Here is a 24,865-nt window from a genome sequence, read left to right as displayed (position 1 = left end):
TTAACGAACCCATCATTTCAGCGACAGGGTCTGCCACACGACTGTGACTGAAATGACTGGTTGGTTTGGGCCCCTACCAAAAAAGAAGCAATCAATCTCTCCTTGCACAAACTGGCTCTACAGAGGCAAGATGTCCACCTCATCATCATCGTCTGATTCATCACCCCTTTCACTGTGTACATCCCCCTCCTCACAGATTATTAATTCGTCCCCACTGGAATCCACCATCTCAGGTCCCCGTGTACTTTCTGGAGGCAATTGCTGCTGGTGAATGTCTCCACGGAGGAATTGATTATAATTCATTTTAATGAACATCATCTTCTCCACATTTTCTGGAAGTAACCTCGTACGCCGATTGCTGACAAGGTGAGCGGCTGCACTAAACACTCTTTCGGAGTACACACTGGAGGGAGGGCAACTTAGGTAGAATAAAGTCAGTTTGTGCAAGGGCCTCCAAATTGCCTCTTTTTCCTGCCAGTATACGTACGGACTGTCTGACGTGCCTACTTGGATGCGGTCACTGCATATAATCCTCCACCATTCTTTCAATGGTGAGAGAATCATATGCAGTGACAGTAGACGACATGTCAGTAATCGTTGGCAGGTCCTTCAGTCCGGACCAGATGTCAGCACTTGCTCCAGACTGCCCTGCATCACCGACAGCGGGTGGGCTCGGAATTCTGAGCCTTTTCCTCGCAGCCCCAGTTGCGGGAGAATGTGAAGGAGGAGCTGTTGACGGGTCACGTTCCGCTTGACTTGACAATTTTCTCACCAGCAGGTCTTTGAACCCCTGCAGACTTGTGTCTGCCGGAAAGAGAGATACAACGTAGGTTTTAAATCTAGGATCGAGCACGGTGGCCAAAATGTAGTGCTCTGATTTCAACAGATTGACCACCCGTGAATCCTGGTTAAGCGAATGAAGGGCTCCATCCACAAGTCCCACATGCCTAGCGGAATCGCTCTGTTTTAGCTCCTCATTCAATCTCTCCAGCTGCTTCTGCAAAAGCCTGATGAGGGTAATGACCTGACTAAGGCTGGCAGTGTTTGAACTGACTTCACGTGTGGCAAGTTCAAAGGGTTGCAGAACCTTGCACAACGTTGAAATCATTCTCCACTGCGCTTGAGACAGGTGCATTCCACCTCCTTTGCCTATATCGTGGCCAGATGTATAGGCTTGAATGGCCTTTTGCTGCTCCTCCATCCTCTGAAGCATATAGAGGGTTGAATTCCACCTCGTTACCACCTCTTGCTTCAGATGATGGCAGGGCAGGTTCAGGTATTTTTGGTGGTGCTCCAGTCTTCTGTACACGGTGCCTGAACGCCGAAAGTGGCCCGCAATTCTTCGGGCCACCGACAGCATCTCTTGCATGCCCCTGTTGTTTTTTTAAATAATTCTGCACCACCAAATTTAAGGTATGTGCAAAACATGGGACGTGCTGGAATTTGCCCAGATGTAATGCACGCACAAAATTGCTGGCGTTGTCCGATGTCACAAATCCCCAGGAGAGTCCAATTGGGGTAAGCCATTCTGCGATGATCTTCCTCAGTTGCCGTAAGAGGTTTTCAGCTGTGTGCGTATTCTGGAAAGCGGTGATACAAAGCGTAGCCTGCCTAGGAACGAGTTGGCGTTTGCGAGATGCTGCTACTGGTGCCGCCGCTGCTGTTCTTGCAGCGGGAGGCAATACATCTACCCAGTGGGCTGTCACAGTCATGTAGTCCTGAGTCTGCCCTGCTCCACTTGTCCACATGTCCGTGATTAAGTGGACATTGGGTACAACTGCATTTTTTAGGACACTGGTGAGTCTTTTTCTGAGGTCTGTGTACATTTTCGGTATCGCCTGCCTAGAGAAATGGAACCTAGATGGTATTTGGTACCGGGGACACAGTACCTCAATCAAGTCTCTAGTTGCCTCTGAATTAACGATGGATACCGGAACCACATTTCTCACCGCCCAGGCTGCCAAGGCCTCAGTTATCTGCTTTGCAGCAGGATGACTGCTGTGATATTTCATCTTCCTCGCAAAGGACTGTTGTACAGTCAATTGCTTACTGGAAGTAGTACAAGTGGTCTTCCGACTTCCCCTCTGGGATGACGATTGACTCCCAGCAGCAACAACAGCAGCGCCAGCAGCAGTAGGCTTTACACTCAAGGATGCATCGGAGGAATCCCAGGCAGGAGAGGACTCGTCAGACTTGCCAGTGACATGGCCTGCAGGACTATTGGCTTTCTTGGGTAAGGAGGAAATTGACACTGAGGGAGTTGGTGGTGTGGTTTGCAGGAGCTTGGTTACAAGAGGAAGGGATTTACTGGTCAGTGGACTGCTTCCGTTGTCGCCCAAAGTTTTTGAACTTGTCACTGACTTATGATGAATGCGCTGCAGGTGACGTATAAGGGAGGATGTTCCGAGGTGGTTAACGTCCTTACCCCTACTTATTACAGCTTGACAAAGGCAACACACGGCTTGACACCTGTTGTCTGCATTTGTGTTGAAATAATTCCACACCGAAGAGCTGATTTTTTTTTGTATTTTGACCAGGCATGTCAATGGCCATATTCCTCCCACGGACAACAGGTGTCTCCCCGGGTGCCTGACTTAAACAAACCACCTCACTATAAGAATCCTCCTTGTCAATTTCCTCCCCAGCGCCAGCAACACCCATATCCTCATCCTGGTGTACTTCAACACTGACATCTTCAATTTGACTATCAGGAACTGGACTGCGGGTGCTCCTTCCAGCAATTGCAGGGGGCGTGCAAATGGTGGAAGGCGCAAGCTCTTCCCGTCCAGTGTTGGGAAGGTCAGGCATCGCAACCGACACAATTGGACTCTCCTTGGGGATTTGTGATTTAGAAGAACGCACAGTTGTTTGCTGTGCTTTTGCCAGCTTAAGTCTTTTCTTTTTTCTAGCGAGAGGATGAGTGCTTCCATCCTCATGTGAAGCTGAACCACTAGCCATGAACATAGGCCAGGGCCTCAGCCGTTCCTTGCCACTCCGTGTCGTAAATGGCATATTGGCAAGTTTACGCTTCTCCTCAGACGCTTTTAATTTTGATTTTTGAGGCATTTTACTGATCTTTTGTGTTTTGGATTTTACATGCTCTGTACTATGACATTGGGCATCGGCCTTGGGAGACGACGTTGATGGCATTTCATCGTCTCGGCCATGACTAGTGGCAGCAGCTTCAGCACGAGGTGGAAGTGGATCTTGATCTTTCCCTATTTTTTTAACCTCCACATTTTTGTACTCCATATTTTAATGCGCACAACTAAAAGGCACCACAGGTATACAATGTAGATGGATGGATAGTATACTTTATGGATGACGAGTGACGACACAGAGGTAGGTACAGCAGTGGCCTACCGTACTGCTATATACAGTATAATGGACCTGGTGGACACTGTCAGCAGACTGCTAAACTACTAGTATAAAAAAAAAGCCACCACAGGTAAACAATGTAGATGGATGGATAGTATACTTAATGGATGACGAGTGACGACACAGAGGTAGGTGCAGCAGTGGCCTACCGTACTGCTATATACAGTATAATGGACCTGGTGGACACTGTCAGCAGACTGCTAAACTACTAGTATAAAAAAAAGCCACCACAGGTATACAATGTAGATGGATGGATAGTATACTTTATGGATGACGAGTGACGACACAGAGGTAGGTACAGCAGTGGCCTACCGTACTGCTATATACAGTATAATGGACCTGGTGGACACTGTCAGCAGACTGCTAAACTACTAGTATAAAAAAAAAGCCACCACAGGTATACAATGTAGATGGATGGATAGTATACTTTATGGATGACGAGTGACGACACAGAGGTAGGTACAGCAGTGGCCTACCGTACTGCTATATACAGTATAATGGACCTGGTGGACACTGTCAGCAGACTGCTAAACTACTAGTATAAAAAAAAGCCACCACAGGTATACAATGTAGATGGATGGATAGTATACTTTATGGATGACGAGTGACGACACAGAGGTAGGTACAGCAGTGGCCTACCGTACTGCTATATACAGTATAATGGACCTGGTGGACACTGTCAGCAGACTGCTAAACTACTGGTATAAAAAAAAAAGCCACCACAGGTATACAATGTAGATGGATGGATAGTATACTTTATGGATGACAAGTGACGACACAGAGGTAGGTACAGCAGTGGCCTACCGTACTGCTATATACAGTATAATGGACCTGGTGGACACTGTCAGCAGACTGCTAAACTACTAGTATAAAAAAAAGCCACCACAGGTATACAATGTAGATGGATGGATAGTATACTTAATGGATGACGAGTGACGACACAGAGGTAGGTACAGCAGTGGCCTACCATACTGCTATATACAGTATAATGGACCTGGTGGACGCTGTCAGCAGACTTCTAAACTACTAGTATAAAAAAAAAAGCCACCACAGGTATACAATGTAGATGGATGGATAGTATACTTAATGGATGATGAGTGACGACACAGAGGTAGGTACAGCAGTGGCCTACCGTACTGCTATATACAGTATAATGGACCTGGTGGACACTGTCAGCAGACTGCTAAACTACTAGTATAAAAAAAAAGCCACCACAGGTATACAATGTAGATGGATGGATAGTATACTTTATGGATGATGAGTGACGACACAGAGGTAGGTACAGCAGTGGCCTACCGTACTGCTATATACAGTATAATGGACCTGGTGAACACTGTCAGCAGACTGCTAAACTAAAACTACTAGTATAAAAAAAAAAGCCACCACAGGTATACAATGTAGATGGATGGATAGTATACTTTATGGATGACGAGTGACGACACAGAGGTAGGTACAGCAGTGGCCTACCGTACTGCTATATACAGTATAATGGACCTGGTGGACACTGTCAGCAAACTGCTAAACTACTAGTATAAAAAAAAAAAGCCACAGGAGTGTTTTTCAGGCAGACAAATGTATACTGGTGGTCACTGTCAGCAAAACTCTGCACTGTACTCCTGCTATAACTGCTCCCCTGTCCCCACAATTAAGCAGTGTGAGCACTCAGCACAGATATATCATGCAGCACACTACACTGAGCACAGATATGGTATGGAGCGTTTTTTTCAGGCAGAGAAGAGAACGGATAAAAAACTGGTGGTCACTATCAGCAAAACTCTGCGCTGTACTCCTCCTAACAGCTGCTCCCCAATCCTCCCCACAATAGTAAAATAAACAAGCAAAGCAATCAGATCAACTGTCTCGTATATAAACGGAGAGGACGCCAGCCACGTCCTCTCCCTATCAATCTCAATGCACGTGTGAAAATGGCGGCGACGCGCGGCTGCTTATATAGAATCCGAATCTCGCGAGAATCCGACAGCGGGATGATGACGTTCGGGCGCGCTCGGGTTAGCCGAGCAAGGCGGGAGGATCCGAGTCTGCTCGGACCCGTGTAAAAAAGGTAAAGCTCGGGTGGGTTCGGTTTCTCGGAAACCGAACCCGTTCATCACTACTAATGAGCTGGTAGCTATGTGCAAGGCGATTATGTTTACGAAAGAATCTATCAATTTGGTCCATGATTTCTGGTCGACAGTCATCATTAGCGGCATATTCTTCACGAAAGTTGGCAGCTTGTGTGCTGTCTATAACATATAGCTGTGCAAATTGTGGAGCTTGATTGTTGATGGGCTGTAGGTGTGAAGTGCGATGATATGTCTGTCCGTGTACTTTGAAAACGTAAGGGCCTTTTCCTGGTAAAGTAACAATTGTAGCTCCCATTGAAGCAAAGTAAACAGCACTGTTGTAAGAGCGTATGTTGTCACGAAAATGAATGCGATTGGGGTTAGCTGTGTCAGACAGTAATTGACATAGAAAATGTGGATACTGTAAATCAACGTCATTGATGTCTTTTGGCTTTGGCAACTTAACTTTCCCTTTTTGGCAACAGCTTGTAAATTTCCCATCAGATGGGCGTTCGCTTAGAAAATTGTGAGCTCCACAGAACTGGCACATGACGTTAAAAGGTCCACAAGTGTGTGGGGTATCCTGATGGTGTTGTAACGTAATGTTTTGATAATGTATAATGGGAGTGTTTAACTGCGGAGCGTGTAAATGGAGTTCAGAATGTGTTAAAGGTGTTGGTGTAGTTGTGGGTATAGTTTGGCGAGTGCGGCTACGCTGCTGATCATGTGCATGTGCATTGCGGCGTAAAGTGTCTGTTTCTAAAGTTTTGTCTTGGAGTCTTCTTTTGTGATGTAGTGCATCTTTAGTCGAAGTGACTGAGCCTGTATTGAAGTTTGTTTGTGACGTTGAAGGCGTTGAGAGTCTGCACGTCTAGCTCTTTGGAGTGTAGTCGTCTCCAATGTCTGGCTTAGTACTCTGGCTCGTTGAGATGCAGCTTTGGTTTGTCGACGTGTTGTTGCTTGTTCCACTGTTTGAAGATTATGTATTTTTTGGCGAGATAGTGCTTTATTGGATAAAATGGCACTGCGCGAGGCTTGGCTTTGTTTAGCTAGACGTCTTGCCTGGCGTTCTTTGTTTTTGCGTTTTTTTCGTAATACGGGATCCTCATCTACATCCATAGTAATCTAGTGTTGAGTACATAAAAATGTTAGTGGTGAAAAAGATTTGTAGAGGCTTAGATGTGTGTAAAGGAGAGTGTTTTGGATGTAGTTTTTTTTGTGTGAACTGCTTGGTAATGGGGAGTCGAAGGGGAAATGTAGACAATAGAGGGATACTCACAATTTATTGGTAGTAGATATTAGTACAGTGTGAAGAATTGAGGAAGGTGCAGAGACATGGTATGTAGGATTGTTGGAGTAGCATGGTGATTGGCAGGGGTATGAAAATTGCAAGAGAACAGACATAGACAACTTGTAAGGCAGTGAGGTGGGTTTCAGAGGGTGACATGGATAGTAGCAAGTGAAGCTGAAAGTGAGGGAGTGGAGAAAGATATATGTGGTTGTGAAAGAGGACATAATGGAAGTAGGTTAGTGTTTCTATGGGGAGACTGGAAGTGGGAATAATACTGATGTCATATAAATGCAGGTTGTTATTGCAAGCATAGTCTTGACCTGTTAGGAAGTGTAAAGATTGGAAAAGTTGTGATGCTTAGGTGATGTTAGGAAGATGCATTGTTGAAAGTAGTGTTCTAAGGTGTTACAGTCGAGAGGTTATAGGTTATTGTGTGTGTTATATTACTGTGTGTATGGAATGGTTTTGTGGGTGTTAGTGTAAAAATGAGATGACTGATACAGTGTTATTTGTGGATGAATGAGAGGGAGGGCAGTAGAGAATGTAGTGGAAAAGGAAGGCTATTAGATAGGGAAGGAAAACATAGGGTTACGAAGGTACATATGGAGAGTTGGAGTATGTTGGAAATGGTAGATGCAGTAATGAAAAGTATGGGGTAATGGGTAAGGATAGGTAGTGGGTTGTAAAGAGTGTAAGTAGAGGAACAGTGGGACAGAAATGTTGAGGTGTGTAAAGTATGTAGACGTATGATTGTGGCTTAGGTTTACATTTATGGGCAATTAGGGATATAGGGGGTCATTCCGAGTGGTTTGCTATTTGCCGATTTTTGCAATGGAGCGATGAAGAGGAAAATGCGCATGCGCATGGTAGGCAGTGCGCATGCATGAAGTATTTTAGCACAAAACTTATTAGATTTACTCACGTCCGTACGAAGAATTGTCATAGTTGAAGTGATCGGAGTGTGATTGACAGGAAGTGGGTGTTTCTGGCCGGAAACTGGCCGTTTTCTGGTAGTGTGCAGAAAAAGGCAGGTGTGCCAGGATAAAACGCGGGAGTGTCTGGAGAAACGGGGCAGTGGGTGACCGAACGCAGGGCGTGTTTGTGACGTCAACCAGGAACGAAATGGGCTGAGCTGATGGCCGTGTAGGAGTAAGTCTCGAGCTACTCAGAAACTGGTAAGAAATTTCTATTTGCAATTCTGCTAATATTTGGTGTGCAATTCTACTAAGGTAAGATACACTCTCAGAGTGTGGCGGGCTAGCGTGTGCAATGCTGCTAAAATCTGATAGCGAGTGATCAACTCGGAATTACCCCCATAATGCAGTGTAGTAGGAGTAAGTGGAAAGGGTGTGTGCTGAAAAATATTTATTTTTTGTTTTGTGCTGTGTGGTAGAAATGGTGGCATGTTATGTGGCACGTAGTGGTGTACAAAGTGGTAATGTTATTTTTCTGCATTGGTAGTGTAATATAATGAAAAGAGTGTTGGGAAGAAGGTAAATAGTTTAGAAGTGTGAGAAGAAGTAGGGACTATGTTGTTGAGAAGACCATTAGAAAAGTTTATAAAGTTCTGTGGTTAGAGATAGCTGTGGAGGGGAAAGAGTCAATGGGTACTGGTACCACATCCGCATTGAAACAGAATACCCATAGGTAGTAGAGGTGCGTATTTACAGAAAATTCGTTGGTAGTACAGGTGGCTATACACACAGTGTCCACAGGTATTGCAATTAAGTATACAGTGTCCAGAAGGAGGCATGGTGTAGATTGACACTGAGTCGTGCGTGCGCATAGAAGCATATACACAGTGGTAATTGGTAGCAGTGTGGCTTATAAGTAGAAAGACGGCAGGTTATAGGGTTAGTGCAATAGAAAATGTGTATAGTGATGAAAAATGGTTATACACAGTGAGATCAGAGGTAAGGGAGTAGTGTATAAACACAAGGTAGCCAGGCTGTACTGTAATTGTATTGTCCCCGGGCACAGGTAGCAGTATGATTACAAACAGAATGGTTACAGGTAGCATGGTCACATACAGACACAATGGAGCATGGTATCAGCAGGGGTTATACACATAATGTAGAGACATAGGAGAGTAGGTAATACATACAATGGGTGAATGTTGAAGGTACTATAGGTGGTTATACACAAACTGCTCACAAGTTGTAGAGTAGGGTGTGTGGAAATTGTCCACACTATCAGAGTTGGTTAGTCTGAAAAAGTGAGTTGGTAGTCTGTAGAATCTAATATGTGCATTGTGTGTGTTTAGTTTGTGAAGGCGGGTGGGTGTTGAGTGGTGTAGGGGTGTGTGGGTGTTGGTGTTTGGTTTGCAAGTAGGTAGTGTGTGGTAGTGGTTAGGGATGGTGTTGAAGGTGGTGTGCGCAGTGTATGGGTGTGTGCAAAAGGTGGATGTGGTTTGTGTTTGGGAGCAGCTGCTATGAAGGTAGTTTGTAAATGTGTGTGGGGTAGGGTTTGGGTGACTTGGTGGAAGGGGTAGTGAGGTGTTTTGTGTGATAGAGGAAGGGGTGGTGGAGAGGTGGGGTCACAGAGTCAGCAGAGTTTGGCAGTGGGGGTGCATATTAGTAGGGTGTAGGTGGTTGGTGGTGAGGGGTCAAGGTTATTTGTGCTGGAATTGTGATGGTTGAGAGCTGGCTGGTGGAGGGGGGGCATGCTATGTATGTGGTGGTTGTGGTTGTTAAGGGGTTGGTGTTGGGGGTGAAGGAAAAGGTGTGGTAGGTGGAGGACAGGTGGGTGGCAAGATAATGTTATCCACAGTTATTAGAGGTCTTTATAAATAAATAGAGTGGTGAGTATAATTAGTGGGGTGTGTACAGGCTGTGGTGTGGACAGGGATTAGAAAGGAGTGTAGCCATAGTGTGTACAGGGAGCAGTGAGCTATATACTATGGAATGGGTCAACGTGTGTTGAAAATTCCTGGTTTCATAAGGAGCTGTGGAGTGGGTTTTCACCGGATGCTGTGGCTGGTGGGTGAGTGTTTAGGTGGAAGAGGGTGGATGGGGTTAGGTGAGGCTATGGTTTTGGTTATTGTGTTTGAAGGGGAGGTGAGGGGTATTGGAGGTGTGATCGCTGGTGGAAGTGTACATGGTGTGAGTAGGGGAGAGTATGAGGTATGTGAATGTGTTATTTGCTGTTAATGTGTAGGGGGTAGTGGTGGGTGGTTTGTGTGGGGTTTGTCTGGAAGGTATGCTGTTTAGGTAGAATGGTCTATGGACGTCTGAGGTGCGTAGGGTGTTGGGAAGGTGTTTGAGTTGGCATGGGGGTTCATGGAAAAGATGATTATCTTAAAATAGAAAGGGGGTGGTAGCAGTGAGGTGGAGGTGTGTGTCGGCGTTAGTTTGGTTTTGTGAGTGATGGAGTGACTTGTAGTGTGTAGGGATGTTGTTATAGGTAGTGTGTGGTGTATGGGTGTTAGTAAAAATGGAATGTGTATGGTTGTGTGTTAATACTGCGCAAGGTGGAAATGCTTTGTTTTCATGTTGAGAGTGGTGTTGGGTGGGGAGGGGGGTGGAAGGAGATGTTGGTAGGGGTTAGGATATGTTTTGTGTGGGAGCAAGGGTTGGTATTGAGGAGGGGTCAGAAGGGGTGGAGTGTATATTAAATTGTTAGGATAGGGTATGCTGGTGTGGGAAGCGTAGGTGGTTGTATAGGATGGATGTAGGTTGTACGTGATGTGAGTTTGGGGTGTAGGTGAGGGATAGGGTTGGAGGATCAAGGTAATGTTGGTGGGGTGGAGTTATTTGCAATAGGAAGCGTAGATGGTAGTGGTTTGTGGTTGAAGGGTGGTGGGGGAGTGTATGGGTGGGTAAGGGTAACGGTATATTATGTGGTTTTGGGGTGAGTGATGTAGGTGTGTGGAAAAGTGTGGTGTTGGTGTAATGTTGGTGTGTTGGGCTTGTGGTGTTTTAGGAGGGTGTCAGTTAGTGGTATATGTGGAGGTCCACAGAGTGTGTGTGGGTGGATGGGTGAGGTTATGTTGTGGGTATTGTGTGTAGGGGAGTGTGTTAGGTAGATGGTGAAGGATGTGGAGAAGGGGTGATTGGTAGGTATGTGTTTTCTTAGGTAGGTGTATGTACTTGTGAGTTGTGGTGGTCTGGTGGATGCAGAGGTGGGTGCATTGTTGTGTTAGTTATGAAAGGAATGTGCTGTATGTTGGTAAAGTCCATTGTTTTGGGTGCAGTGAGTGGGCGGGGGTTGTCACTAATGGGGTTAGTGTGTGATGTAGTGTGTGTTAGGTAGAGGGGAGGGGTGGTTGCGGAAGGGGTTGTGTGTGTGGGAGGAGTGGTGGGAGAATGACCTTGTGGATGGGAGTGTTGTTGGGGAGGATATGTTGTTAATGTTGGCTGTACATGGTGGAAGTGGGTGAGGGTTGGTTGTGTGTAGAATGGAATTAGGTTAGGAGTAAGGGATGCTCAGTGTGTGTAGTATAAATTAGTGTTGTAGACGTGTGTTAAAAAGGGGGTGAAGTGTATGACAGAGGGGGTTGATAGGTCTGGTTGTGTGTAGGTTATTGTGGGTTATGGTGAGGGGATCATGATGTATGTGATAATTGGTATAGGGTTTATATGTGGAGTGTTGAGGATGTAGAAGGGAGAGTGTTGTTTGTGAGGTGTAAATGGGGTGGTCAAGATGTTGTGGGTGGTGGATGATGAGGCAGGATTGTGGATGGGTGTCGTAGGGTGTGTATTTTTGGGCTTAGCAGTGCAGGATGGTGTAGGGAGCAGGAGACATAGGAATGGTAGAAATTGTTGGTGTGTGGTCCAGGAGAAGGGTTGAGGATGTTGTAAGGTGTCATGGGTGGTTGGGTGACATGGCCACTATGGGTGGATGTGGGAGGGTATTGGGGGTGAGGTGTGTGTAGGGGAGGGTCTTTGTGGATGGGGAAGGCTGTGTAGAGGTGTGTGGAGGGTTAGGGGATTGGTGTATGTGTGTTACATGGGTGTTAGGTATGGGGTAGATTGGTGGGGGGTATTTATTGTGCGTTGCGATGAGGGTTGGTGAGGTGCCAGCGTTGATGGGTGCTGGGTAGAGTGTGGTGCAGGTGTGTACTGAAGCAGTAGTTGGGTTATGGAGAAGAGAATGAATGTGTTAGGTGTGGGATGGTGTATAAGATGTTGTGTGTGGTGGAAGTTTTGTGGACAAAGTGGTCTGTGGTTGGTTTGGTTGTTTGCAGGTGTGGTGTAGAAAGTGTGGTGAACATGGTGTGTATTGTAGGAGGGTTGACAGATGAGCCTTTGTAAATGGGCCTGGGTAAGGGAAATGGTGTGTGTTGATTGTGAAATGGTTAGTGGAAGTTAGGTTTACAGAGGGTGCAGTGTATGGTAGAGGTGGTAGATAGGTGGAGGTAGGTGGGGGATGGGTTGGTGGTTTATAGGCAGGGGCATGGGTTGTATGTGATGTTGTTTGCTTGATGTGATGGGTGAAGTTGGTGTGGCTGGTGTACTGCTGGGTTGCAGGGGTAGGGGTGTAGTGTTAGGGGAGTGAAAAATGGTGTGGGGTGTGGAGATGGGGTTGAGGGGAGGGGTTTGGATGTGTTTTGGTGTGTGTAGATGTTGTTTCCTAGGGGTGAGTGGTCATGGCTGGGTGAGTTTTACATGTGTTGTGTGTGATTGTTGGGGAGGGTATTGTGGGGTGTGCAGTGGGGAGTGGTGGTGTTTGTGGGTGAGTGGTGTGTGGAGATGTAGAAAGTAGTGTTGTTGAAAAGGTGTTGCAGGAGGTGTGGTGTATTTGTGAAAGGTGGTTGGCAATGTGGTGGTACTGTGTTTGAGGGGTGGCCTTGTGAGGTGCTGTTGTTGTTGTTGGAGAGGCAGGTGCAGTATTGTTGGGGTGTGGTTTTGTGAGGTGGAGTTGTGTTAAGGTGGTGTCTGGTTAGAGAAGGGTATATGTGGATGGTAGTGGTATTGTAGAGGTCTAGTGTAAAATGGTCTATGTATGTGGTGTCAGTGGTGGTGGGTGTCCTGTGGGGAGGATGAGAATTTTTGAGAGTGAATGTAGGTACAGTGAGTGACTGAGGGAGTATATGTGTGTCTGTGTGTGGCCGTGGGTGTATGTGCAATGTTTTGTGTATGGTGGAATTTAGATTGGGGTGTTTGGTATGGTAGAGGGGGTGCATAGGTGGGGTAGTTGGGTAAAGATAGGCGGATTAGGGGTAGGGACATAGTTGTTATGTGATTAGTTGAGTGATGTGTTCTGATAGGGATTGTGGAGGGTGTGGAAAGTGTTGTTGATTTGGTACTGGTGGGAGGTAGGGTGAAGGCTATTGTTTGGAGTGGGTGTGTAATTGTGTGTGTAGTGGGGAGTGGTCAGGAACGTGGATGGGGAAAGTATAGTTGGTGTGGGGTAGGGGGAAGGATGGGTGAGTAACCTGCATTGGTTAAAGTTGTTGGAGGTGTGCATGTGTGGGGGAGGGGTGAGTGTGTTTTATGGGGAAATAGGGGTGTGTTTTAGCATGGGATATGTGGGTGGATGATAGCCGTTACTGGTGTATGTATTATTGTGTGGTTGTGGATGTGATGGATTGGCTTAGTTGGTGAAGGTGGTGTGGATGCTGGAGTGGTGTTTGGCAGGGGTAGCGGGTTGTTGCTAGGTGAGACTAAGATGTGGTGGGGCGTGGATGTGCTGGTGTGGGGAGGGGTGTGGATGTTGGCATGTGTGTGTATATATTGTGCCCTAGGGGTGAGTGATCATGTGGGGTTGAAGGCTACATGTGGTGTGTTTTTTTGGTGGAGGGTTATATTTTTGTTGTGTTTGTGTGTGAGTGGGTTAGGGAAATGTGAAAGTTGTGTTTGTGAGAAAGGCGTGGTGGAGGTGTGGGCTATTGTAGAAAGGTGTGTGTTAGGTATGGGGGTAGCGTGTTTGGGTGTTGTGTTTGGGTGGAGGTGTGGGTGTTTTAGAGGTAGGGGCATTTTTGTTGTGTGTGTGGTTAAAAGTGAGGTTGAGTTGTGTTAACGTATGGGTGTGTGAATGAGATGTAGATTGTGAGTGCTTGTGGTGAGGGATGGATGTGAAGGGTGTGCGGGTGGTTGTGTGGTTATAGAAGGGGACTTGTGGATGGGTAAGTGATTGTAGAGGTGCAGTGGAAGTAGGTGTATGTAGTGATAGTGAGTGGTGGGGGTTGTCTTGTGTAGAGGATGTGAATGTGTGATATCTTTAGTGAGGTTGCGTGTGTGTGTGTGTGTGTGTGTGTGTGTGTGTGTGTGTGTGTGTGTGTTTGTGTGTGTATGATTGTTTTGATATGTATCATTGTTTGTAATGGTTAGCCATAATCCGTGTTGAGGGTGAGAGTTTGTAGGTAATAGGTGTTGTAGTTATAGCATGGTGTATTGTGGTGGACGGTGATGGAATAATGTTTGGTGTATAGTATATTGTGTAAGGGGTACATAGATAGTGGGGGTTGTATAGAAAATGGTGTGTGTGTGGGGCTGGACAGAGTGAGGTTGGACGGTGGATGTGGTCTGGGCAGTGTATGAGTTGGGCTAGGGGTGAAGGGTGGTTAAGGGTTAGGAGTTGTAGTAGTTGGTGGAGTTGTATGTGTGTGTTGTTGGGTGTGTTTGTTGAAAGGTGTCATGGGTGTGGGTATTGTGGTGTGTGGATGGGAGTTTGGGGGGGGGGTGGAGTAGGAGTTGGCATGTCGGTGGTTGTAAGTGAGACGGGTACAGTTGTGGCCTAATTGTTGTGGTTATGGTTTGACAGATTGCATGGGGTGTTTAGAGAGGGTGGTGGGTGTGCAAGAGGGGTAGTGTTGTGCAGGATTGTAGAGGGTGTGTAAGGGAATGTGGGTGCTGGAGTGTTATTTTGGAGTTGTAAGTGTTAGTGTGTGTGTTGAAAAAGTGTTGGGTAGTGATGTATGGTGCTTGCGGAATAGGGTGGGGGGGTGTGGGTGCCTGTGTACAGTGGCGGTTCTTGCCACGGGCAAGCGGTACTTTTGCCCGGGGCGCTGCCTTCCGGAGGGTGCCGGCGCCATCCGGAGGGCGCCGCACCAGGGCAAGATCCGCCACTGTGCCCCCCGCAGTGCCCTGCTGTGCCCCCCCGCTTTGAAGGGAACCAGACGCGTAGCGTCTAGTTTCCCTTCATTGAGAGGACCTTAGTTGTGCGGTGCGCGATGACGTAATCGCGCACCGCACAGCAAAGGTCCTCTCCATGAAGGGAAACTAGACGCTACGGTCTAGTTTCCCTTCGTGTAGAGGACCTTTGCTGTGCGATGCGCGATGACGTCATCGCGCACCGCACAGCATAGTGGCACAGACACTAGGGGTCATAATTGACCTCTAGTGTCTATGCTGTTCTATGGGAGAGACGTAATAACGTCTCTCCCATAGATCGAAGAGAAGAGAGAGGGGAGAAGAGCGGTGCCGCCGGCGGAGGGGGTCTGGATCAGGAACGGGGATGGTAAGTATTCTTTTTATTTATTTATTTATTTTCTTGCAGCGTCGTGACCACGCCCCCAATTGAAGCCACGCCCCCATATTTTGCCCAGGGCGCCACAAGTCTTAGAACCGGCCCTGCCTGTGTATGTATTGGTGTATGGGTGAGGGTTGGGGGTGGTGACAGGGCGTGTAGTGTGTGAGGAAGTTGTGCATGTGGGTGTTAAGGGGATGGAGTTGGAGGTGTGGATGGGTGTGGTGTGTTTATATGTGTGATGGTTTGGTGGAGGGTGGTGGGGTTTATTTTTGTTGGGGGTTAGGGTCGTGTGCATGGAAGGTGTGGGTAATATGTGAAGGTTTTATGTATATGTTTCTGGGGTGGATAGAAGCTGGTTGTTTGTATTTTTTTTGTAGTGTGTGGTTGGCAGGTATGGGGTTATGGTGGGTGTGGGATGTCCTTACGGTGTGTGGGGTGTTTAGGAGAGGGGTGTGTTTGGGGGTGTGTGTGTGTGTGTGCACTTGTTTATATATCCTAACGGGGACAAGGGCCAGACAGCACACCAACACTGGCGGGACCTCCGACATGGTGGGGACCTAAAATGAGGTCCCCATGAGTCTGACCCTGGGAGGTGATAGGGGAGTCATGTCTCAACTACCCAGCATACAATTCTCGCAAGTCCCCGAGAATCACGTTTACCAGACTGGAATGGGTTTCGGTGTGTATGCAATGCAGAGTGTGTTTAAAGCAAACACTTCCCCAGCAGCGCTGTGGAGCATTCCCCGAATAATCTCCGGTGCTGCGGTGCCACCGGGGGGGGGGGGGGGGTTAGGGCGGCCTGCTCGCTCCGCTCCGGTCGGGGGACTTGGCCCGGGGCGGGGGACGGGCGCGGGACGGGCAAGGCCCTAACCCTCGCCCTCCCTTGCTCGCCAGCCAGCCAAGTCCCGGCCGGGGACTTAACCGGAGGCACCCCGTCCGCCCGGCGCGTCAGCGCCTCCGAGCACGGCAGAGCGCGGAAGGGGGGTCCTTCCCTGGTCCGCCCGGGAGCCGACGTGGACTCCCTGGCCGGGCTTAATAGTCAGGGGCGGGTCCACCGGGAGGGGAGGAGGGGCCTCGGGCCGTCTGGACGGGAGCGAGTCCGGGCCTCGCCTCCTGCCCGTCCCTGGCCGGGTCAACCCCCGGTCCGTGCGGCGGCTCCACGGCCTGGGCTTCCCGTCCAGCGGAGGACACCCCTACTCTCGCCTGATTCACCCGGCGAGAGCCCGGGCTGCGGAAGCCTGCGGGAGCCCGGGTTGCGGAAGCCGGCGAGAGCCCGGGCCGCGGAAGCCGGAGGGAGCCCGGGCCGCGGAAGCCGGAGGGAGCCCGGGCTGCGGAAGCCGGCGAGAGCCCGGGCTGCGGAAGCCGGCTGGAGCCCGGGCCGCGGAAGCCGGAGGGAGCCCGGGCCGCGGAAGCCGGAGGGAGCCCGGGCTGCGGAAGCCGGCGGGTGCCCGGGCTGCGGTAGCCGGCGAGAGCCCGGGCTGTTCTTCTCTTCCATCCTTCCATTATTTCATTTTCTGTCTGTATGTACGGAGCCCGGGCCGCGGAAGCCGGAGGGAGCCCGGGCCGCGGAAGCCGGAGGGAGCCCGGGCCGCGGAAGCCGGAGGGAGCCCGGGTTGCGGAAGCCGGCGAGAGCCCGTGCTGCGGAAGCCGGCTGGAGCCCGGGTTGCGGAAGCCGGCGAGATCCCGGGCTGTTCTTCTCTTCCATCCATCCGTCCGTTATTTCATTTGCTGTCTGTATGTACGGAGCCCGGGCCGCGGAAGCCGGAGGGAGCCCGGGCCGCGGAAGCCGGAGGGAGCCCTGGCTGCGGAAGCCGGTGGGTGCCCGGGCTGCGGTAGCCGGCGAGAGCCCGGGCTGTTCTTCTCTTCCATCCTTCCTTCCTTCCTTCCATCCGTCCATCCATCCATTCATGCATCCATCCGTTCATTCTCCCTGGCTTTTTTTTTATTTGACAGAATTGTTTTTGTGGTATTCTTTTACCCCCTTTTTTCCCCCCTATTTTTTTTTTCTTTTTTTTTTCCTTTCATTTATTTCCCCCCACCAGGGTGCGCCGACGAGGGGAGACGCCTCCCCGTCACCGCCGTACCGGACACATCGCAAATTCACAACGGTGGATTTTTTTATTATTATTTTTTTTACGCGGCCAGCAGGGGGCGCCGCGCGCGCGGACTGGCGCTCGTGAACACTGCATTTAAATCGGTGGTGTGTTTTTGTCTTTTGCCTGTTTTTTTTTTATCTCAATCGTGTATTCCCTCGGCTGGCCAGCGGGGAGCGCCGCGGCGGGGACACGGGCGGACCGGGGACATTTCATCTGTTTGGGGCGAGTGCTTTTTTGAAATTTTTTTATCTTTTAGTCTCGTTCCGTTCTTCCCTTCAACTGGCCTGCGGGGGGCGCCGTGCGCGCGGACCGGCGTCCACCCCTGGCCGCTCCGGTGCTTTGCATTCAAATGGGTGGGGTGTTTTTTTATTTATTTTTTTTTTTTCTCACTTCCCCCCTCTCAATCGTGTATTCCCTCGGCTGGCCAGCGGGGGGCGCCGCGGCGGGGACACGGGCGGACCGGGGACATTTCATCTGTTTGGGGCGAGTGCTTTTTTGAATTTTTTTTATCTTTTAGTCTCGTTCCGTTCTTCCCTTCAACTGGCCTGCGGGGGGCGCCATGCGCGCGGACCGGCGTCCACCCCTGGCCGCTCCGGGGCTTTGCATTCAAATGGGTGGGGTGTTTTTTTATTTTTTGCCTTTTTTTTTCTCACTTCCCCCCTCTCAATCGTGTATTCCCTCGGCTGACCAGCGGGGGGCGCCGCGGCGGGGACACGGGCGGACCGGGTACATTTCATCTGTTTGGGGCGAGTGCTTTTTAGAAATTTTTTTATCTTTTAGTCTCGTTCCGTTCTTCCCTTCAACTGGCCTGCGGGGGGCGCCATGCGCGCGGACCGGCGTCCACCCCTGGCCGCTCCGGGGCTTTGCATTCAAATGGGTGGGGTGTTTTTTTATTTTTTGCCTTTTTTTTTTCTCACTTCCCCCCTCTCAATCGTGTATTCCCTCGGCTGACCAGCGGGGGGCGCCGCGGCGGGGACACGGGGGCGGACCGGGTACATTTCATCTGTTTGGGGCGAGTGCTTTTTTGAAATTTTTTTATCTTTTAGTCTCGTTCCATTCTTCCCTTCAACTGGCCTGCGGGGGGCGCCGTGCGCGCGGACCGGCGTCTACCCCTGGCCGCTCCGGGGCTTTGCATTCAAATGGGTGGGGTGTTTTTTTATTTTTTGCCTTTTTTTTTCTCACTTCCCCCCTCTCAATCGTGTATTCCCTCGGCTGGCCAGCGGGGGGCGCCGCGCGCGCGGACCGGCGGGGCCCTGCGTCCCACTTACTTTCGCCCGACGGGATTCGTTTCTTTTTTTTATCCGAGAGGACACACGGAATCTGCACCCACCGCAGTGGCGTCAGGCGGCCACCGGGGGGGCGCCGCGGCGGGGATCCGGGGGTCGCCCAAGAGCCGCCTGCCCGTCCGCTGGGCCAAGGGGGCCGGGGCGGGTCGCGCGCCGCCGTTCCCCCCCGATCTGCGCAGTCCGAGCCGCCTCTGGCCACTGGGGGGCGCCGTCGGGTGGCGCGGGGGCACCCCCGCCGCCCGCCGCATCCCCCCGGGCCCCCGCGGGCCGGGGGACGCGGCCGGCGAGCGCCGGACTCCAGCGCGGAAGTTTCGCGGATGAGTGCGGACCGGGGCGCCCGCGGCCCAGCAGCACTTCCATGGGTTCGGGGAGGAGATGGGTGAAGCCTGGGTCGAGCGCGCCCTCGGCCGTCCGTGTCGCTACCCGCCGGAGCACACCTCCGCCGGATCAGTAGGTACCAACGAGGCGAGCGAGAGAGCCGGGACTCTGTCCGGGGCCGATAAGCCTGGTTCCCTGGAGCTTTTGCGAAAGGACCCATGACAGAAGATGCGCGGAGCTCAGAGATCAGCATGGGCAGGGCCTTCTTGCATCCGATTTTGCCCAGGCAGGGCTCCAGGAACCGGGTTACAAAAAGCAAAAAGCCTTGGAGCTCAAGTGAAAGGATTAGTGACAGGATAGCCGTGGAGCTCCGATAACAGCATGGGCAGGACCATCTCCCGGATGGGGCCTATAAAGGGTCCGCGACGGGCGTCCGTTGGAGCCCGACGTACGGCCCGGGCACGTCTCCTTCTCCCCCGGAGGCAGCGCCCCCCAGCGGGCCAAATCGGGTACTGCAATTTGTGGAAGTTTCGCCGATGAGTGTGGACCGGTGTTCCTCAGGCTGGGAGGCACTTCCAAGGCCTCGGAGAAAAATTGCAGAGCGCACCGCGAGAGTGTCGCGCGCGCCTCCTGTCCCACTACGTCCGAGAGGACCCCTGAGCCAGATTTACAGGTGGCGGATGGATTACGGTATGGAAACAGTGAACCAAATGATTTTTTTGGAGCTCCCGTGAAAGGGTATGTGACAGGATAGCTGTGGAGCTCCGATAACAGCATGGGCAGGACCATCTCCCGGATGGGGCCTATAAAGGGTCAAGATGGGCGTCCGTTGGAGCCCGACGTACGGCCTGGGCACGTCTCCTTCTCCCCCGGAGGCAGCGCCCCCCAGCGGGCCAAATCGGGTACTGCAATTTGTGGAAGTTTCGCCGATGAGTGTGGACCGGTGTTCCTCAGGCTGGGAGGCACTTCCAAGGCCTCAGAGAAAAATTGCAGAGCGCACCGTGAAAGTGACGCGCGCGCCTCCTGTCCCACTACGTCCGAGTGGTCCCCTGAGCCAGATTTACAGGTGGCGGATGGATTACGGTATGGAAACAGTGAACCGAATGAAAATTACTCTTTTCTTTCTGCAACCCGATCGATGTGGCACCCCTGCGCCCCGGCGGGGAGGGACGATCGCTCGGCCGGAACCCAGGGGTCTCGGCTGGCTCCAGGCGAACCCGACCCTCCCTCTGCCCACGGCGCGCCCGGAACCTCTCGGCCCGGAGAGGGCGTCCGGTCCCCAGGCGTCCGCCCGATCGCTCCGGTTTCCGGAGCCGGGCGGGCCCCGCACCAGTACCCCGTGTTGCGCGGTCTGCTCCGTCCGCCGCCACCCGCAGGCATCTGACGCCGCCAGGGGTGCCGGGGAAGCGTCCCCCTCGCCCAGCGAAGGGCGCTCGCCCCCGGACCCCGGCGGAGCACACGATTTCCCAGGAACCGAATGAGCGTCGCATCGAGATCCGAGGACGCGGCCAGCCCCGACGGCCGCTCCTTGCAGCCCCAGGAGAGGGCCCTGCGTGCCGCCCCCGCTCCGACGAGGCGATCGCACGGAAGGGTTTGCCTGCCGGACCTCCCCCGCCGTGGACGGGAGGGCCGGACGGGGCGGAGGCCAGAGCGCGAGAGAGCGCGGGAGAGGAGCCGAGTCTGGCGGCAGGGCGAGAGAGAAGCGCAGACTCGGAGCGAGACCGTCCAGGAGACGCAGGGAGAGCGGGAGGCGCTTTTCGGAGGGAGCCGGCGGAAGCCGCGGTCGCCCGTGCGCCAGACGGTGGCATCCCGGAAGGGCGATGGAGCCTCGCGAGGTGGAACTTCTTTACACCCTTTCACCCCCCCGGGACCAGATGAAACCCGTCAGGTGTAGATTGGGATGAGGTGGGGCTGGGGGCAGTTGCTGCCGTCCCAGCGAAAAAAACCACCCCCCAGGACGGCTTGCACAGGTTTCCTATCGAACGGGTTGTCGGGTGAGGAGAAAACAGGCGAAATCGAGCGTGGTGATGTTGCCCCTCCCCGGGGTGTCCGCCCGACGGTGCGGTGGCGGCCGGGCCCCGCCGTCCACTCTGACTCCGAGCTTCCCAATCGGCCCTGACCGGGGACGGCCGTCCTCCTCCTCCCGTCCCCATATTTTCCGAGTGCCCGCTCGGCTCGAGACCCGCCCCGGTCCGCCCTGCCGTGCGTCGGTGGACGGAGCCCGGTCCGGCGGACCCTCCGCTTTCGAGACGGTGCGCGCCGCGGCCCCCGATTTTCGGGCGCGCGCCGGCCGATACCGAGAGCTACCTGGTTGATCCTGCCAGTAGCATATGCTTGTCTCAAAGATTAAGCCATGCACGTATAAGTACACACGGCCGGTACAGTGAAACTGCGAATGGCTCATTAAATCAGTTATGGTTCCTTTGATCGCTCGACCCCGTTACTTGGATAACTGTGGTAATTCTAGAGCTAATACATGCCGACGAGCGCTGACCCCCAGGGATGCGTGCATTTATCAGTCCAAGACCAATCCGGGGGTTCCCGGCGGGTCGGCCCCGGCCTCCCGCCGCCCCCGGCCTCTCTGGCGACTCTAGATAACCTCGGGCCGATCGCACGTCCCCGTGACGGCGACGACGCATTCGGATGTCTGCCCTATCAACTTTCGATGGTACTTCCTGCGCCTACCATGGTGACCACGGGTAACGGGGAATCAGGGTTCGATTCCGGAGAGGGAGCCTGAGAAACGGCTACCACATCCAAGGAAGGCAGCAGGCGCGCAAATTACCCACTCCCGACTCGGGGAGGTAGTGACGAAAAATAACAATACAGGACTCTTTCGAGGCTCTGTAATTGGAATGAGTACACTTTAAATCCTTTAACGAGGACCCATTGGAGGGCAAGTCTGGTGCCAGCAGCCGCGGTAATAGGTTGTGTGAAGCTGAGCTCAAGAGAACCGTGCATAGGCCGAAGCCAGGACTTTTCCTGGGGGATCTTCCCCAGAATTATGGAGCCTCCTGGGGCAGCTTCTCAGGAGAGTCCCCTGCCTGCCTGGCCTGGGCCTGGCCTTCCCCCTGATCCACCTGGGGGCAGCGGCAGAAGGGGAAAACCGTGTAGTAGTGATATGGAAAGCAGTATACCTGCTGCAGATTTATTGGAAGCACTGCTAGACGTGGAAGGAACAATAACCGCAAGACAAAGGTCAGTGACTGTTGGAAATCATGCTCAGAAAGTGGATAAAGAAGCAAATGTTTGTGAAACTCCTGTGGCACTGTCGGGAGGTCGACCGCTGATTTTCCCTAGCAAGTTGGGGGTGCCTGTTGAGCCCACTATAAGCATTGTGGAAGCTACAGGGAGCGTGCAGCCTGTAATCCCGGTGAGTGTCCCTATGGAGGTGGAGGAGCTGCCTATAACGGTGGATAATGTGTGTTTGGAAACTACAGTGACAAGCGAAATAAAGCCTGTAGTTAGTGACTGTCAGCACCTTTCTACTGATCTGCAGTGTTCTAACTTAATGGGTATTGGTGAGCCTGCTGCGGCTGGCATGAATGAAATAGGAGAGCAGAACCCAGGTGATGGGGGTGCCTCATCTATGAATCTGCAAACTGCATTTCCTAGCAATGGTGATCTGGTTGCTGAAATGAATGCACACTTGTGGGAGGTTCTGCAGCAGCTGCAGTGTGCAGTGTTCCTATGAACTTCTCTGAGGAATTGCTGCAGGCTGAAAAAGACATTATAAGGCTAAAAAAATGTGTGATAGCTAAAAGGCAGAAGCGCAATAGAGCCTTTAGCAGCCAAAGGCCACAGTTGAAAATGGAATTGGAGCAATTGGAGAGAGAGTTGGAAGATAAACTGTTTTTACAGGCTGGTTTGCAAGCTAAAATGACTGCAGCATTAATACCTGAGGGAGAGGAATTGAATGACAGCCAGCTTCCACCAAATCCTGTGGTTAGTTGCAGTGATGTTTCTGGTGATTCTAACCCTGTTTTGGAACACATTCGCACACTAGAAGAGGATGAAGGGCTTGGATCATGCAGTATTGTTCAAGATGCTATTGTGGAACTGCCCTCAGGTGTCTCTGATAACACTGATAAAACACAGGTGGTCTCTTATTCAGCTGAGGCAGTAGTTGGGACAAGTGTGCAAGTGAAAAGAGTCTCTGTGACTAATAAAGCCATTGAATTAGGAATGTGGCAAAGATATGCTGCTAGAGAGGCAAAGAAAGAGAAAAAAACACCTAGTAAAGAGGGTAAAAAAGCTGATGCTTTAATTGATGAGCTAACTGAAGTTATAAGGCAAGCAACAGCTAAAAATATCACTCAGGTATTTGGTGGGTCTGCTCCTGGGCCGGCAGGTGGTGCTGCAGTTGCCCCTTGTGCAGTAGGTTCGCTTCCTGTGCACCCGGGTGTGACCTCTTATTCCAGGGTGTTGGCAGGTGGTTCAGGAGGTAACAGCAGAGCCCCTGGTGGAGGTGGGATGATGGGGGCGCAGCCCGTTAAGAGAAGGAATGCAGTACAGTTGAAGTGGCAGAGCAGTGACCCTCCCCCTTCTAGGGAAGATTTTTTAAAGCAGTTTCTCAGTTTGGGGTTTGTTGCCTCAGACCTCTACGCCTGTATTCATCCGGTTAATTCCCCTGAGTATGATATTAGTTTTATTTCATACAATGGTTTGCAGGCGTTTTGGTCTGTATGGGGGGCAGCAAAGACCCAGGGTCCTTGGGCTAATTATAAAGCCTTAGCCATCACGTGTAAGGAGACTGTTAAAATAAATGTCCTGGTAAGGAATGAATCTCTGGACCCAGCTGATATCTCCTTCTGGCTTCAGAGGTTTGTACAGTCAATGGAAACACCATTGACCAAGGTTCCTGGGTCAATGGGGGTATGGGCTGGAGCCTGGTCAGCAGTTGTAAAATTGAGGCACAATGTGCATATTCCTTCTGCAGCATATATTGGGGCTGACAGGATACAGTGCTTTTACCCCGGTCAGCCCCGAATGTGCCACAAGTGCGGCGATTTTCGCCATGTAAGCCGTGATTGTACAATAGTTAAGTGCACCAGGTGTGATAAAGTGGGTCATGTTGCAAGAGAATGTAATACCATCAAATGTAACCTCTGTGGGGTGGAGGGTCATCCCTATTATAAGTGCCCAGAAGCATTCCATAATAAAAGCTTAGATGAAGAGATGGTAAGGGTGGCGGCTAGAGTGGAGGTTGAGGTATTGGGAGATGGGGTGGTTAAGGAGGTTCCCCAGGGGCCTGAGTTATGTGTTACAGGGCCCAGTAAGGAGGGTGCTCAAGGTCCGGAGTCGGTACAGGTACTTGGGTGTGTAGAAGATCCCTTTATAGTAGTAGGGGGTAAAGGAGGGAAGAGGAGGATGGAAGAGAAAAGTATAGAGGGCCGGCCCATAACCTTCACCAATAGGTTTTTTGCTCTTGAGGAGATGGATGAGGATGAAGGGGATATTATCCGGCAGGATAATGGAGAATTGGTCCTTAGGCCTAAAGAGCAAAGGAAAAAGAAAAAATCTAGGGCTGTGTCCCCATCTTTGGGACAATTAAAGGTGTCGCTCAAGTCAAAGGACAAATCTAAGGGGATGAGTAGTGTAGGTGTTCCAGCTGTGGCCCTGGAGGATTTTATAGTTGAGAGTGGATATAGGGGCCGTAGACGGGGTTTGGTGGAGGCTCGGGCGCCTATGCCTCAGGAGGTTGTTTGGGTGGAGGGGGTTCAGGCCCCTTCTAGCCAGGATGACCTGCTGCCTGAGCTTTCGATGGCTCCTGGGGTGTGTGGGTCTGACCCTTCTCCCCTTCTTGGTTCAATCCTGGGCACCCCATCTGGATCAGTTCCCTTTGGGAGTTCTGCCCCAATCCCTCCCGATATAGGGGATGGGAGTACAGGTTTAGTTTGTTTAAATCCACCTTCTATCTCGCCCATGTCAGGGGGCGGTGGTTCTGAGGAGGCATCTGTTGCTGTCGTTGTTGGTGATGGTGTGTGTATAGGAGTAAGTAACACATAAGTGAGTGTTTGG

This window comes from Pseudophryne corroboree, chromosome 6 (assembly GCF_028390025.1).
Source record: "Pseudophryne corroboree isolate aPseCor3 chromosome 6, aPseCor3.hap2, whole genome shotgun sequence".
Lineage (NCBI taxonomy): Eukaryota > Metazoa > Chordata > Amphibia > Anura > Myobatrachidae > Pseudophryne > Pseudophryne corroboree.
The sequence above is the reverse complement of the archived record's forward strand: the minus strand, read 5'-3'. Positions refer to the sequence as shown.